The 18255-nt window shown below is 37.6% G+C and overlaps 1 long non-coding RNA gene across 1 annotated transcript; it reads right to left on the bottom strand.

Annotated features, from left to right (window-relative positions):
• Nucleotides 1–4672: 4672 nt before the first annotated feature.
• Nucleotides 4673–7688, bottom strand: LOC109006412. Its single transcript, XR_001998656.2, has 3 exons — nt 7334–7688; nt 7163–7237; nt 4673–5018 (listed from the first exon to the last, which is right to left on the bottom strand). It is a non-coding gene; the product is annotated as an uncharacterized LOC109006412 (long non-coding RNA).
• Nucleotides 7689–18255: the final 10567 nt, after the last annotated feature.

Raw genomic sequence — 18255 nt, 5'->3', positions numbered from 1 at the left:
ATTTACTCCCTAAGAAGATCTCAGTATGTATGTGGAGAGCTCGATTTAATTATTTATCTGTGGATGTCAAAGTGCAGACTCGGGGAGTTGCTTTGGCCTCAACGTGTGATTGCTACTCTGGTCCACATGAGGAGACCTTGGATCATATTTTTGCTACTGGAGAGATTGCCTCTGAGGTATGGACGGATGCTTCAGTGTGGCCCTTGGAGTTTATTGTATGCAGGCTGTAACATGGTGGAGTCGTATATCTCTATGGATGTCTTGTGCGAAGTCCTCCAAAAGAGGAATTCTGATTGGTGTCCTTCCTAGTGTTATTACCTGGAGGCTGTGGCAGAGGAGATGCAAGGCTAGGATGGAAGGTGCTTATGAGTCTGCAGAGTGTGAATGGCGCTCAGTTCAGCTTTGGTTAGGCAAGTTGATGAATGGAATGCCTGATAAAAAGGCTTTGTCTTCATTTGATGCCAAGGTGCTTCGGGAATTGGATATTAATTTTTCAGAGGGTCCGATTGAAAGAGTTATTCCAGTTGCTTGGTCCGAGCCTCGAATTGGTTGGTGGAAACTTAATGTTGATGGCAGTTGTAGGGGAAATCCGGGTATCTATGGGTGGGTGGTGTTGTTTGAAATCATCATGGCGATGTTAAGGGTGTGTTTTTGGATCATTTTGGGGAAGGTACCGATAATGAGGCTGAGTTGAGGGCTTTGCTGCAAGGGGTCCGTTTCTGTAAAGATCTGGGCTGCCAATCTGTGATTATCGAATGTGATTCAAAAGTGGTATGTGATTGGTGGAGCATCTTGAGGCTTTGGATGGGATGCGATATGAAGTGGTCCACCAATTTCGGGAAGGAAAAAGAGCTATAGATTTGCTTGCACGTTGGGGTGAATCTGGGTTGGTTTGCAAATGGGGTGCGAAAGTGAGTTTACCAGCTCCTCTGCTTGGGATTTTAGGTACGGATAAGTTAGGCTTACCTAGCTCTTGTAAACTGAAGTGAATATGTATAGGTTTTTTAGTGTTTTGGCTTTGTTGATTTATTTTCTAGGTATTGGTGGTTTGGTTTTTCGTAAATACGTTGCTGCGGTGTTGAGTCTTTTTAGGGGGGGGGGGGTTTATTGCTATATTTGTTATTTTTTGGGTTTGAATTGTTACAAGGTTTTCCTCCTCCATAAGTGATGGTCTTTAATAAAATTGGGAGGGGGTCACTCTTGGACATGTGATCACTTCTCTTTAAAAAAAAATACCTCATCTAATGATATCGCATTGGGATATCTGAAAACTTATCTTAGAGAAACAAATAAGACATTCTTGGGTGGTGAATATTTACATGTTAGATATTCTGCTCATATCTTGAATATAATTGTGACTGAAGGGTTGAAAGATGTTGATAATACGGTTGCACAAGTTAGAATGGCTGTGAAATTTGTGACGTCTTCTCCTTCTAGATTGGAGAAATTTAAGATTGCTGCGAAAACTGTAGGCATAACATACATCGAAGAATGGTCTTTGTACTGATATTCCTATCAGATGGAACTCAACCTTCTGGATGTTGGAGGCGGCCTAAGAATATAAGACAGCCTTTCAATTATTGGGTGATGAAGACATTCAATATGTTAAATACTTTAATGAGTACGGGGGATTAGGAACGCCTAATGATCATGATTGGGAGGTAGTTTCTACTTTTGTTCATTTTCTCGGGCATTTTTACGATGTCACATTGAAGTTATCTGATTCTTTGTACCCTACATCCCATGAATTTTTTCAACAAATATGTAAGGTGAAAGAAGAATTAGACGACATGTGTAGGGGTTCCAATCTAAGGATGAGAGGGATGGCATTAACCATGAGGGTCAAATATGACAAGTATTGGGGAGATTTGAGTAGACTAAATATTTTGTTATATGTGATTGTTATTCTTGATCCTCGTTTGAAAATTTCAGGCATGTTATATGGTTTGGGACTTGCGCACGATCAGACATGGACTGATCTTATTGGTGAGATGGCCCGAGATACTCTAGCTAAATTATATGATGAGTTTAATGCAATTAAGGGTGGTACTATATCTACTACACATACACCTACCCCAACACCTCCTCTGGACACCGGGGCAACAAAGAAACGTAGATTAGCGTGGACTAAGACCCTCGCACATAATTCCACTCTAGTCCGTCAATCTACAGAGGTGGTTTCAGAGTTAGACAACTATTTGTTAGCGAATCTTATTTAAGATGATGATGGTTTCGACTTATTAGAATGGTGGAAGGCGGGAGCAAAGAAATATCACATCATTTCTAAGATGGCCCGCTTTATTTTGGCCATCCCTATTAGTACCGTTGCCTCAGAGTCAGCGTTTAGTACCGGAGGGCGCATATTGGATCATTTCCGTAGTTCATTGTCTCCTACAACTGTGGAGGCATTGATATGCACACTTGGACGATGGTTAAGGAAATTTATGTTCCAGATGTTTTAGATTTTAAGGAAACGGACAAAGAGAGTGGTGATTAGTCTGGATCTGGACCATGTGGTAATTTTTGTTTTTATTTTATTATTTTAATTTATTTATATTCATTTTGATTTCATCGGTATTAATTTTAGTATTCATTGTTGTAGCAACACATGAGACGACTTAGACGACATCTACCTCCACTGCAATATGAATATGTGCTCAAGCCTCAAAAGACTACCTGCCCGGGCCGCCCCAAATGTCACAGTCAAAGACTCAAATAGTTCTATGCCTCTATCTTTAGATTCTTAATTTCTTAGAATATTGAAATTTGAATCATTTGTATGTATTATGTAATTGATTTGTAATGTTGATACAATGTCCCTTGGACACTTTTATGTTTGTAATTTTGTAATTGTTTAGACTTTCAATTTTATTTTTGTAATAGTTTAGTTATTATTATTAGTTTCTTAGGTAGTACACTTGTAGTCTGTAGTAGTACTTCATTAGAGTCTAAATTAGTAAATTTATATCATGTATATATTATTTTTATTTATGTAACTTTTTTTTTTAATCTGGCTTTTTAAATTCTTTTTTCTTTTCTTTTCTTTTTTTAACTTCTAATTTTCTAGGCCCAAAATTTCTGGGCCATTTTAGGCCCATTTCAACTGTTTCTGGGCCAAAGGCCCAGTAGGGGGTGGGGGGAAGATGGATTGACCCCCCCCCCCACCCGCACCTCGTTATTCAGGACAGGATACCCCACCCCTGCACGCCAGGGGCGGGAGCGAGGACGGGGGAAAAACGAAGACCCCACCCATGCGGGGGTGGTGAAAGTGGTGGGGGGACGGGTAGCACCCCTACCATTCTCTGACGATAGGGACAATAAGTGACCACGCCAATTGCCAACCGTCGAGCCACCACTCAGGAAGTCATGCCACATTAATGGCGCCACCTTAGACTCTACGCCGCATTAATGGTGCCACCTCAAACGCCATGCCACATTAAAGACCATGACCGAGGCAACTGTGGGCGTGACACATACCCTAACACAAGGTATGGGAATGTCCCCCTGAAATCTCGTATAAAAGCCATGCTCCAGGTACGAATGAATCTCTCTGAACTCTATTATTCTCCTACGTACAATTCTCCCAAACGAAATACTGATTTTAGCATCGGAGGCTCCCTGGACCACCACCATGCCCACATTTGTCTTTGTGATTGCAGGTAGAAACATTCCCGCCCGAGTTGCAAGAACTTAGCCCAGATGTATAAACACGACCTTAAAACTAGCATCGTCTGCGGGACTCTAATAGACTTAACGTGTCCTTCGTATGCCGACTACTACACGTTCACAGGCAACCCATGAACAAAAGTGATGTCAATGAACATGGAAGGATGTTTCAAAGAGATGGAAGAACGTATGAGAAAGATAGTGGAGGAAGTCAAGAACATTCGCCGTAAAAATGAGGCTCTGAGACGAGTCAACATTGAACTGCAACAAGGCCAATTAGGAATGAACAAGAAGAATCCCAGAGTGCTGGCATGGTAGACATCGGTGAAGAAGAAAGAAGGAAGATGCACCAAGAGTTGCGGAGCCTCATGAACAAGTATGAGGAGATGGTGAGGAGGATGGGCGACTCCTCATTAGTGGATCAGCTACTCACTAATACAAACTTACTCTACAATGCCAAGGTAATGGTTCCACAGTTGCCACCAAAGTTCAGGTTTCCTCAAATAGAAATGTAAGATGGGTCCAGGGACCCCTTTGAACACTTGGAGACTTTGAAGGCTCATATGACCCCGTATGGTTTCCTCAGGGAGATAGCTTGTAGAGCCTTTCCATTAACCTTGAAAGGGGTCGCGAGAGGGTGGGTCAGGTCGTTGGCACCAGGATCAGTTGACAGCTTTGAAAGACTTGCTCATCTATTCCTCACACAGTTTATGGCCAACTGGGGAAAAGGTGTCCAGCAGCATAACTCCTAACCGTCAAACAAAGGGAGGATGAAAGCCTGAAGGCATACCTATCCAGGTTCAAGTCACAACCCGCCCCAATCCTACGACCTAGACGTGGTCGCGACAATTTTCCTGTTCATTCTTTACTAATATTAGTATGTATTTATTTATTTTATTTTATTTTATTTTCTACGAGGGTAAAGGGATGGGCGTGAACACGTCATGCATGTACACTGCGTTTCTAGTTTAAAGGTAGGCACCTGATAGACAATTTGTTCAACATATTACCAAAGGACTCTCAGAGTCCACCATTCATTCATTTAAAACATCACTAGTTCCAATAAAAAGGGGACTCCGTCCCTACAACATATCCAAAATACGTTTAACCTTCATATGTGGGGTTACCATCACCCCACTATAGAAGTTACACTATTACCATCATACTACCACAATATCTACATCATGCCAAAGACATATTGTCTTAAAGTCAACCAACAAAACGTCCCAACATGGGACCCATCATAAAACATAAAATATAACCATCATCATTAAACCGAACCGACAGGGAATACTAAGCATCAGCCCTTCCCTCCTCAGCAGTACCCAGCTCCACAGTCCCATCATTCATACCTGGACATTTAAAACATAAACACAAAATGAGTCTAATACTCAGTAAGCAGTACACCATGCTGTTAACTTATTAATCACATAATCTTTTCTTTTGAAAACATGCATACATAAACATTTGCTAATTCTTGACAATGCTTTCATGCGTAACAATTTAAGAATACTGTACTTTTCATGCTTAACTGTACTTTCATGCTTAACTTTCATGCATAACTGTACTTTTATGCTTAACTATACTTTTCATGCATAACTGCACTTTTATGCTTAACTATGCTTTTCATGCATAAACATTACTTATTTTCACGCATAACATTACTTAGAGATGACTTTGCTTTACGTTTCACTTTCTTAGGCCAGTACACACTATTATGTCCCGTGTGTTAGGGTTAGCGGTCTTTTGGACCTGGATTCCCGCCCGTTGCCGCAGGTTGGGAATCCCTTTCATGGGAGGGGGCAGCACTGGGGGCACTTCCAGTACTACTTACCCGGCATTGCAATCTGCCCATTCATTTGGTACCATTTTCATACATGGGGCCATTACGTACATTCATACATTCATGCTTTCATTCATTTTCCTTTCCTTTCTTTAGAAAAATAACGTTTTCATTATCTTCATTTAGTGCCAATGCGTATGCGTTCCTTTGAAATGAATGTTTCATGTCATGCTACATATAAGTACGGCATAATTATTTCAGAGAGCATGCATAAAATCTCATGATGCATTACTTTACATACACATAATGGTAATTAAGAAGGTACTTAACAAGGGTTACCAAGAAAGGCTTATACATACTATATATGCATCTATTCTTTTCATAAGAGAAACATTTGGAAAGAGAGAAAGAGAGACTTTTTCATAAGAGAGCTTTGTGTGTAAGGAGCATAGTCATAGCTACTTATCCCGTGGCTTTACAAGTAAGTTCCTTGAATCTTGAAAATAAACTCCTATTCAATGAAATGAAATAAACATATTAATATTCATTCCACTTAAGACTTTACTATCCAATACCCATACGCGCTCACTTAAATTCCAAGTGGAATTAAGACGTCTTCCTTAACCCATTTAGCTACATACATGGCACTAAGTCAACTCTTAGTATCCTCACTACAATATTTAAGTACCTATGAGAGTATGAGGCTTGCTTGCTGTCCATTTCTTAAAGGCTATTGTTTTCTATAATGGTAATAGATGGAAATCATAAGTAAAAATGAAGAGGTGCTATGAATCTGGAATTTTCATAAAGGAAGGCATTTTGACAGTTTTGCATCATCATATGGAAGATAGATCCAACAAGAGGTAATCCTAATAAGAGGGTTGGTTTTGTCACTCATTCTCCAATGGTTTTTCATGCTAAAGTTTATCTTTGATTAAACAAGACGGAGTAAGGTTAAGCAAAGGTAAAGTGATTGGCTTAGGCTTCCAAAACAGAACCGGTTTTCTAGTTTCTGTAGTGCATGGACAGCTAGCAAGTCTCAATGTTTTCATGGTCTTAAACATCCCTTACTTAATCAAATATCAATCATACAATTAACTAGTACAAGAGTGGTAGAACTCAAGGAAACCTCATGTATTTTCTGAAACATAGCACAAATATAAGGATACAAACTCTTGGCAACTTAGAGTTTCTAAGTAAGCTTACCAATTTAATTTAAAAGTCTTGGTGGCTTACTTAGGCCATAAATCTTGAGCAAAGCATGTTTAAAATTAAAATCTTAACTTCATAAATTTTAACACATAAAGACATGAGTTTAACAAAAGTAAAACATGACTTGGACTTGGAAAACATAAGAGGAAGGACTACAAAATCACCCTTGGGACACACGGCTGGAACACAACAAAGCAGGACTTATACACACACTGCTAGAACCATAAAACATAACACACACACACGGCTGGAACCCCATCAAAACAGAACATGATCCATGGCAAAACAACCCTGAAGATATTCGGTTTTGACCATAAGAAAAACTGGGCTTTTGGTTATTACAAACTAGAGCAGCTAATAGTGGAAACAAAAATGAGAAATTGTTTAAAGACTAACACATGAATGCTCGGCTAATACAAAAATCCGAAACCCCCAAATACAAGACACAAATTTGCTTTGCAATAAACTCAATCGCAAGAAATCTTAGGGAAAGGACATCACCTGATTTGATCCCCTTTTTAAGCCACGGAATACACAGCAGATGAGAAAGGGAAGAGAAAATCCGAACTCTCAAAGCTGGAACGCAACAGAGAATTTCGAAGAAAGAAACCCTAGGTTAAACCCATGATCCAAGATTCCAAACCAGAAATTAAAATCATAGAATTTACTTACGAGGTTGATTTTCCCTTGGAGATTTTCGACGGAAACTCTTAGGTTTACGAAATGGAAGAATCGGCTTGAGGAGAAGAAGAGGTCGCGTGGACTAGAGGGAAACCGAGAGCCTCTCGTGTGAATGAAGGAGACTTTAGGAGATCTTTTCTCTCTTTGCTTGCCTTAGGACCGATGGGTGAATGAGAAGGAGAAGGGAAATCACTTGCTCTAGAAGCTGTCGATGGGTGTAAGAGTAGAAGAGGAAATTGTTTTTTGTTTTCTTGTCCCTTGGAATCAGCGTGTAGGAGAAGGAAGAAGAGTCCAATTAGCTTGCTGAGGAAGCCGACGTGCAAGAGAGAAGGAAAGCTCACTTGGCTTCTTAAGGAAGCTTCGGGTAGGGAGAAAAGTCAATAAATTTAATCACTTGTCCCATAAGCTAGTGGATGGTGGAGATTAAAAGAATTTGGATCATTTCTTGAGTAAATAAAATTAAAGCATTTGAAAGAAATATTGTAAGGTCATAAAAATCATACCCATGAATTATTTAATGACCCATTTAAAAATAAAAGCACACCCATCTTAAAATAATTTAATAAAATTACTGAAAGTCTTTATCTCAAAAAATTTAACTTAAAAATATTTTAATAGCTGACGTAAGAATCCACGTAGTAGGATTCGGGTATTACAATGAGCGTATGAAGACGGATGATCAGGATGAAAAAATCACCTTGGCAGCACTCATGGGAGGCATATGGCCCCAAAACCAATTTGTGGCAGAGTTAGAAAGGAGAACCCCCACCATGCTGCAAGAATTCATAGATTAGGCTGATGGCTTTATCAACGCTAAAGACACATTCCGAGCCTTCACCAAGCCCAAAACAACAGAGCTAGAACAGGTAGACAAAAAGGCCAATGAGTCAAGCAAAGCTAAAGCCCCCAAGAAGGCCAAACGGAGCTAGCAAGATAGAAGGTGGGATAAGGCGCCCCTCCCAATAAGCCTAGGACCTCTGTAACTAAGCCTAATTACTTACCTAAGGGTTGCTCATCTTCTTCCTCAAGTCCCTAATGGTTGCTACAGCCATGATTTTTTTTTTTTTTTTTTTTTGTGAAGCTCCTCCATGTTGCTACCTCCTCCCCTCAGCCCAGTCACACTGAATTGCAATTTCCCTAGGGAGACCAAGCCGCTACAAACTCCTCCACACCAACAGCCCCAAATCCTCCACAAAAAACTATGACTTCCCACACCCGACACAATGACCCATGCTACCCAGCCAACACCCGAGGGCAAACACCATAGAAACTGCCACTTCCCTATATGACTATGAACCACCATAAAAATAGCCAATGGAAAGGCCTTATCTTGCGACCCCAGGAACAAAAGCACCCATACACATAACACAGCCGTCACTGCACCCTTGAACAGCCCCACATATCAGTCATCAACCACGGATGAAGAAGACTGGCCAGGCCACTAACGTTCTACCCAAGTCCCTATTGCACAACCACCCAACCCCGTGTCCATACAAGTTGGCACCAAGAGGAAGAGAAGCCAGCCACCGTGACCCTCACTCCCATGTTTAGCCTCTCCAAGACGCCAACATTGGCAGCAACAAAGCACGCTAGAAAGCAGCCTCTCACTGAGCTACCATCACGGCATGACCTGCACCATGAGAAAGAACCTATTCATACCGACGGTTGGCTCGCTGTGGGTTTTCACCTCTATTCATTGTCGACCACCACAGGGAATGGCCCTGTCAACCAAAAACTACTAGCCATCGCCCCTCTTGTGCTATGCCGCTTACCACCTTCAGCCTCCACCCAACTCACTGCCCCTATGCTACCCACAATGAACGTCGGCCTTGTTTTCAAAAAAAAAAATAGAAAGTGAATTCTTCGAGTCTTGCGTGCAGTCTCTTGCGCGAAGTAGAGTAACTTTTTGAGATGAAATTACATTTATGCCCCTTTGAGTTACAAGCCAAAGCAAATGTATTTTTAACTTGTATGAATATTTCAATTACGTTATGCCAAAAGGCTTCTGAATATGAATATCTGTAGCTCTGATATTTTGATAACCTATTTTGGTTCTACATTCCGAAAATAAAAATATTTTGTTCTATATTCAGAACTTTATAAATGATCATGTTTACATACTAGTATATGATCTTTGCTTACTGAGTTGTTGATAACTCACCCCTTATTTTCACAACATTTTCAGATAATTTTGATGGTTTAGTTGGAAATCAACAGTAGGAAGCATGAGTAATGCTAAGTGAGCATAGTGAATTAAGTACAAAATGATGACATGGTTATTAGAGAATTTTATTCAGTAGTTTTGTTATGCTCTATTGACTTGATATTTAAGGAGGTTGACATTCATATTAAGACTTTATGGTGTTCCTAGTTGATTCTTGGAGTAGTTGGTTTAAAACAATAAGATCTATATGTTATCGAGAATTTGGTGTCTATAAATATACGGTTGGGATGTGAATTTAAGTAACAGATAGTAACTCTCCGAACCATCCAGGTATAAAGAGTTACATTTCGTGTTTGTGTCTTGTTAAGTTATGAATATTAGATTATACGAGTAAACCCAAATCCAACCCATGTAAGTAAATGGATAAGATTCTAAAATTATAAAATGACTCATATAAATAATAAGTGACACGACACGACTCACACAACCTATTTAATATTTAATTTTTATTGGGTTAGCATAAACACGACCTATTTAACTCATTTCATATAAATGTGTTGAACTAACACATATATTTATTTTAATTCAATTAATATAAATTCATATATACTACATGTATAACTATATAAATCATTCATAATAACAATTGGAATTCATGATATAGGATAATTAAATAATCAAATATTAACATAAAATTTCAACAATAATAAAGGCATAAATCTAAACAGTTCTAGAATTTGCATGAAAATGGAATTTATTCATTTATACGGGTTGATTATAAGTTTCACAATTGATCCGTTTATTAATAGTGTCTTATTAAGTCAATTTTTTTTATTCGAAATTCATTTATATCAAATTTAATTTTACTTATTTGTGTTGAGTTCACAAAATGGATCATATATCGCCTCAGAAAAGATATAAATATAAAATAAATGTACCAATGCACTAGATGTATCTCTAATATTAGTTTGTGGTTGTACACGTCAGTTCCAGGTATATCTGAAGATTATTTTACTAAAGTTTCTGACAATTATTATAAAACAACTTGACTTTTGCATTCACAGTTGTCATTTTCCATGAATTTGGCGTTTTTACTTTTAAAAAAAAAAAATCATAATTATATTTCTCTGTGTTGAACAATCCTTTCCTTGTACCCGTAAAAGTAGTTCAGCCTCTTTCGATTTTGGGCCCTATGAAATTTTTTTCATTTTGGACTTTCTTGGAGAGAAAGATATTGCAAGTTCTTGTAGAGGGGCCAAGCCTACTTAATTCTTATTACCCAATACAATTATTTAAGTTATGGATTGGCAAGTAAATGGGCAAGGATTTCTTTTTTCTTTCTTTTTTTTCCTTTCGGAGGGATGCTTAGTTTTTAAGCCCAAAAAGTTATACAGTTCATTATTTATATATATATATATATATATATATATATATATATACACCTTATACAATAAAAGTGGCTATCTTTTAAGTGACTAGAAATAAACAGTAACTTTTATTTGACACTTTATTTTCTATTTCTGCCCTTATATATCTTCTTATTATTACAGTTTTGTTTTGGCTCTTGTATTTTCCTTTCTATTTGTGCCCTTCTGTGAGTGATCTTTATTATGATTTTTCTCCTGATTCTTGTGTTATTTGATTTTTTTTGTTCCGATGATACTCCTATTTGATTGAGTATTATTATGTTTTTACCCTTGATTGATAAATAGCATTTTTTCGACCACCATTTTTTTCCAATTCTGTCGTGTCTTTTTTCTAGAAATTATCTTCCGTTTTGTGTTTTTCTTCCTTCATTTCACAACTTATCTATTTACTTTCCAATTTTGTCCATCATGCGTTGTTGCCGCTTTCACAAATTAGTTTGAAAATTCTGTATCTCTCTCCTATCAAATTTTTTTTTTTCGCAATTTGTATACGACTTGTGTGCGTTGTAGCTATTCGACACTTAAATTGGATAGCTAATTAACCCAAAAAACCCAAAATTCTTTCTCACTAAAAAGTGGTAGAATAAATAAGAGGGTAGGGAGATCTAACAGATCAACAGCAAAAACCATGCCAGTGAGCTATAACCGTAGGCATCTTGCATCACTTCTATTAAGAGCACACATTGTTCTATTTGATTCTCAGATGGGGCAGAAGAAGATGTCATTCGTTTGATTTTCAGATGGACCAGAAAACCATTAAAGACTAACAGACTAATAGAAAAACATAAACTCTTTTCAAAAATGGTAGAAAAATGTAAACTTTCCAAACTTCTCATTTTTTGTGTTCGATCCGAAATGTCTCATCCCAAACATCCAACCCAAGATGCAAAATTTTCTTGGAGATTTTCTCATAGAGCTTAGATATAAAAACATAGAAAGAAATAGAGAAACAAAAGAAAATGGATGAAATTTGTGGAAGAAAAAGTGGGAGAGCAGATAAAGGAAAATGCTTACTCTAGGTTGTTGCGAAGTCGTCAGCGACGGTGGAGAATGCGATGAGCTTTCGTGGTGGGGAAGAAGGGGAATGTGAGAGAGAGTAGAAAAGGAAAAAAAAAACAATTGGTTTGCAATTGTCCATGTGTCCTCTCTTCAAGCTATGAAGTAAGAAAAATGTTTGGGGTATCCATTTTGGCTCCGAGCATTTCTACTAACTAATTTTTTTTTTTTTTTTGTTATTTCTTTTAATAATGATTAAGTAAATATTTTTTAATGATGTGGCAATTTAAAAAAAATGTTTAAGAGTATAAAAAAAATTTTGAAAAGAAAAGTTCATTTGGCCTTATCGATCAAATGTCTCGTGCTATACGACTCATGTAGTAATGATCAAAGTTCCAAAGAATACATCCTAGAAAGATAACATTTTTATAATATTAATTTTAATGAAAATTTTATTTATCATACCCTACACTACACACCACATGTCTTTCAATTTTATTTCCTTTTCTCATAACAAATATATGTGAATTCTTTGAGTCTTGCGTAAGTCTCTTGTGCAAAGTAGAGTAACTTTTTGAGATGAAATTACATTTATGCCCCTTGGAGTTACAAGCCAAAGCAAATGTGTTTTCAACTTGTATGAATATTTCAATTATGCTATGCCAAAAGGCTTTTGAATATGAATATTTTGAATTGTACCTCTGATATTTTGATAATCTATTCGGTTCTACATTCTGAAAATAAAAATATTTTGTTCTGTATTCTGAACTTTATAAATGCTCATGTTTACATACTAGTATATGATCTCAGCTTACTAAGTTATTGATAACTCACCCCTTATCTTCACAACATTTTCAGATAATTTTGATGGTTTAGTTGGAAATCAAGAGTAGGAAGCATGGGTAATGCTAAGTGAGCATAGTGGATTAAGTACAAAAGGATGACATGGTTATTAGAGAATTTTATTGAGTAGTTTTGTTATGCTCTATTGACTTGGTATTTAAGAAGGTTGACATTCATATTAAGACTTTATGGTGTTCCTAGTTAATTTTTGGAGTAGTTGGTTTAAAACAATAAGATCTATATGTTATCGAGAATTTGGTGTCTATAAATATACGGTTGGGATGTGAATTTAAGTGACAGAGAGTAACTCTCCGACCCATCCGGGTATAAGGAGTTACATTTCATGTTTGTGTCTTGTCAAGTTATGAATATTAGATTATATGAGTAAACCAAATCCAAGCCATGTAAGTAAATGGATAAGATTCTAAAATTATAAAGTGACTCATATAAATAATAATTGACACGACACGACTCACACAACCTATCTAATATTTAATTTTTATTGGGTTAGCATAAACACGACCCATTTAACTCATTTCATATAAATGTGTTGAACTAACACATATATTTATTTTAATCCAATTAATATAAATTCATATATACTACATGTATAACTATAGAAATCATTCATAATTACAATTGGAATTCATGATATAAGATAATTAAATAATAAAATATTAACTTAAAAGTTCAACAATAATAAAGGCATAAATCTAAACAGTTCTAGAATTTGCATGAAAATTGAATTTATTCATTTATACGGGTTGATTGTATGGAATTTTACAGTGATGGAAAAGATTCAATTATATTCATATACACTTTCTGTTTATATACAGTGTACATCAACACAAATAAGGAAAGACATTAAATACATATATTTGCAATTAACTCTAAATCATAACTGAAGAAATAATACAAAGATTTGCCTAGAATCAAGCTAGTAACAGCTAAGGTGTTGTCCGTGAGCTGTCTTGATTATTGTCTGTAATATGCCCCCTCAAGATGTGTGTTCCATCGGCAACACCAATCTTGGTTGATAACTTATGAAATCTTTGACGGGATAAACTCTTTGTTAGCAGATCAGCAAGTTGGTCTTCAGTACTAACATGCGAGACAGTTAAGATTCCTTTTCCAACCAAGTCCCTAACAAAATGTAGATCAATTGCTATATGCTTCATACGGGAGTGAAAAATTGGATTGAGACTTAGTTGAGTAGCACCAATGTTGTCACAATAAATTGTAGGAGCTTTTGGGATTGAAATATGAAGTTCACTGAACAGGGAAGTGATCCAAACGAGTTCTGATGCTGCTGTGGCTAAGGCCCTGTATTCAGCTTATGTTGATGATCTTGTAACTGCACGTTGTTTCCGAGTGGACCATGATATAGGTATTACACCAAAAAAAATGAGATAGGCAGAAGTTGATGTGCGATCAGTTTTATTTCCTCCCCAATTAGCGTCAGAGTAACCATGTAGAATTAATTTATCCGTGCTGCGAAGTAAAATCCCATGATTTACAGTGAGCTTGAGGTACCTTAGCAATCTTTTCGTAGCTTGCCAATGAAGTGTACTCAGCTTCTGCATGAACTGAGCAAGCTTGTTGACTGGGAAGGCTATATCTGGCCTTGCAAGTTCTAAGTATTGCAATGCTCCAATGACTTTACGATACTCAGTTGCATCAACTGGTGTGGAGCCATCATTACTTTGTAAATTGTCTTTTGAAGCAAGTGGTGTTTGTACTTCTTTAGCACCTTCCATATAAACCCGTGGGAATGAATTCCCTTGAACCCACAGTCAATTTGAAAACTCCCCAAGAAAGCCAAAATCAAGTCAATGGATGGAGAACCTAGACCCGATGAGAACTTGTTTCAAGAACCTAGATTATATTAAAATCTAGACCCGTTGAAGAACCCGTCTCAAGAACCCAGATTACAAAGGAGGAACGCCACAAAGGTTGTGATTTACCTTTGATAAGTTCAAAAGTTCAATTAAGAACAAGAGGAGTAAAACTCAACTCACAATGAATAAATTCATCAAATTTTATAAATTTCATAATCTGATTAAAATGTGGCCACATAGAGTATTTAAAGCAAAACATAATGAAACCCTAACCAAAATAAACCCCCCATCTTCCAAAAGTGCCCCTGGATGAACAGTGTCGCGGCTACAGTACGGAGCTACAGTAACTCGCTACAGTAACCCTAACCCTAGTTCAATAAAATAATAACTTTCCCAATATGCCCTTGCATAGGCATAAACCCAATTATTCTAAGCAAATAAAATAGGTCCTTGAAATTAATTAAATAAGTTGAAAGTCTTCAAGTGTCCAAAGCCTATAAGTCATGTTGTTGCCCTTTCCATAGCTTATGAAATGAATCAAAGCATAATCTTCATCGTTTAAGCCCTTGAACTTGTATTTGACCCATCTGGTACTTGCAACATATCTTTAAGACTAGGCCCACCTTGGTTCCCATCAGTATGTCTCTGATATACTTGTGTTGCGTTAAGAACAGTCCTTGTTTGCAAGGGATGACTTCCACACCTAGGAAGTAGTGGAGATGACCGAGATCTTTAAGAGAAAATCTGGTTCCTAATTTTTTGATCATCTTGTTGACAGCAGCTGAGTCACTTCTGGTGATGATAAGATCATCCACGTACACAAGCAAATAAATTGTTAATGTGTTCTGCCGAAGAATAAATAAAGATGGATCGGCTCTTGAGTTTATGAAACCCAGTTGAAGTAGATACTGATGTAACTCTTTGTACCAAGCTCTTGGAGCTTGTTTTAGTCCATAAATGGACTTCTTTAGCCTGCAAACATGATTAGGGAAATTAGAATCAACAAAACCATGTGGCTGAATCATGTAGACATCCTCATGTAGCGTTCCTTGTAGAAAAGCATTGTTTATGTTGAGTTGCCATAAGGACCAGCCACAACTCACTGCAATTGTAAGTATTGAACGAACAGTCACTGGTTTTATTACAGGACTGAATGTTTATGTATAATCGAGGCCTGGTCTTTGATGAAAACCCTTGGCCACCAAACGCGCTTTATAGCGCTCAATGCTTCCATCAGGATTTCTTTTAATTCTGAATACCCATTTGCAGCCTACCAGATTATTTGCATCTGTTTTAGGAACAAGGTCCCAAGTTCCATGTTTCACAAGTGCCGTGAATTCATCCGACATTGCTTGTCGCCACTTTGGGTCTTTCATGGCCTGCGTGATAAAGGTTGGCTCAACAGGTTGAGATAAAGGATGCTTTGTAACCATGTACAGATGCTTGAGTTTGTAAATATTATTCATTGATCTGGTTGTCATGGAATGATTTCTCGATGGTAAGGCAAATGATGGCAAAGATGAGTTATTTGTTGGTGCAGGTGCTGCACTTGAAGGTGTAGGTGGCTCACTTGAAGATGCACGTGGTTCTGTAGGAGGGTTCAGATTTGAAGAGGCTGATGCATCAGAAACAACATCCTGTGAAGGCAGAGCCATATTTGATGTAGTTCTTGTTTGGTGCACCAGTTGCAATAATTTTGCTTAAGCACTTGCATTAGCAGGTTTGACACTTGATTAAGATTGGTGAGTGTGTGAACTATGGAATGGAAAAATGGTTTCATCAAATTCAACATGTCTGGACAGAAAGAGTTTTGATGACTGAAGATCAAGGCATTTATAAGCACTTTGGGAAGTGCAGTAGCAGATGAACAAACATGGTCTGGACCTCGGGTGAATTTTGGTTGCACTATATGGTCTTAACCAAGGAAAACATTGACAGCCAAATGTTCTTAATTTTAAATAATTTGGTTGTCATCCAAAGAGAGCTTCAAATGGAGATTGGTTTTTAAGAACTTTGGTTGGCAATCTGTTTATTAGATAAACAGCCGTTTGAAAAGCGTGTGACCAATACGACAACGGGAGGGAGGCTTGATGAAGCAAAGTAAGACCAGTTTCTACAATATGTTTATGACGGTGCTCACTAGTCCCATTTTGTTGGGGAGTGTGAGGTGCGGAAGTATAGAAACCAATACCATTGTTTGCAAGAAATGCACCTAGTGCTTGAAACTCTCCTCCATTATCTGTATAAAAAATTTTAATTTTGCTTTGGAACTGATTTTCCAGCATTGCTTTGAGATGAGTAAAGATGGTACGCACATCAGATTTGCTGCAAAGTGGAAATAACCATGTGTACTTTGTGTAATGGTCTATAAATATTACGTAATATTTAAAACCATCAACATAAGTGAAAGAAGCCGGACCCCAAACATCAGCATATATATATTCTAATGGATGAGAACTGATAAGAGATGTGTTTCCAAAAGGAAGCCAATGACTTTTATTGCATTTGCATGAATTACACAGACTTGTCAAAGAAGAATCCTTAGCTAAAACAGGTAAGGAGTTTTGACTGACTATTTGGGACACGATAGAAGAGGTGGGATGGCCAAGTCTCCGATGCTAGTTTTCCATGGATACACGTTCACCTACTAATGCAAGAGGACGAGTAGAACTTGTGGCAACTGGTGCAGGAAATGGATATACACCATTTTGACATTTACCTTGAAGGAGTGTCATTCCCGTGCTCCGATCCTTCACAAAAAATTCAAATGGGTGAAACTCAAGAAAGACATTGTTAGCCTTTGTGAAGTTGTGCACAAATATTAAATTTTTGTGGATGGATGGAACACATAAAGTTTCAGGTAATGTAAAGATACGAGAATTTGAGGGAATGGAAATAGAGCCAACATGAGTAACACGCAAACCTGAGCCATCACCAATAACGACTTCATCTGTTCCATCGTATTCAGAGTGAATAGATAGATTAGATAAGTCAGAAGTGATTGTGTGAGATGCTGCAGAATCGACAAGCCACTTTTTGTCCGAGCATTAGAACTGGTAGCACAGTTTGCCAATGGTGCACATTTGGGGAATGATGGGCATTGTTTTGCTGTGTGTCCTTGTGCAGCACAAAGTTGACATATAGTGGATGAGATCCCTCCCTTTTCTCGCTTGTTAGAACGTTTATCACCACTAGAGAAACGTCCTTGTTTTTTTTAGTTGAACTTATTTTGATTGTTACGTCGTTGAGTAGAGTTTGCCGTTGCAATCAGAGTAGCATTTGCAGATTCCAGCCGTTTGAGATAATTTTCATGGCCAACAAGCAGATCATGAAGTTCCTCAAAACTGAGTGGATTTTCTCTAGCTCGAATAGGTGCAACAATCTCCTTGAAATCTATCCCTAGTCCATTGAGGACATATAGCGTGATGTCGTCTGCCGAAAGTGGTGCATCAATCACTGCTAGTTCATCTGCAAGTACTTTCACAGATTGAAGAAAGTCACTAATAGATTTATTTCCACGCTACATTAGAGTGAGATCCTCCTTGAGCTGCATAACACGAGTGCAAGATTTATTAGCATATAAACGCCTAAGTCTCTCCCATGCCGAGTAAGATGTTGCCACAGATGCAATGAGAGGCATCACTG

Source organism: Juglans regia, chromosome 4, assembly GCF_001411555.2.
Source record: "Juglans regia cultivar Chandler chromosome 4, Walnut 2.0, whole genome shotgun sequence".
Lineage (NCBI taxonomy): Eukaryota > Viridiplantae > Streptophyta > Magnoliopsida > Fagales > Juglandaceae > Juglans > Juglans regia.
The sequence above is the reverse complement of the archived record's forward strand: the minus strand, read 5'-3'. Positions and strand labels throughout refer to the sequence as shown.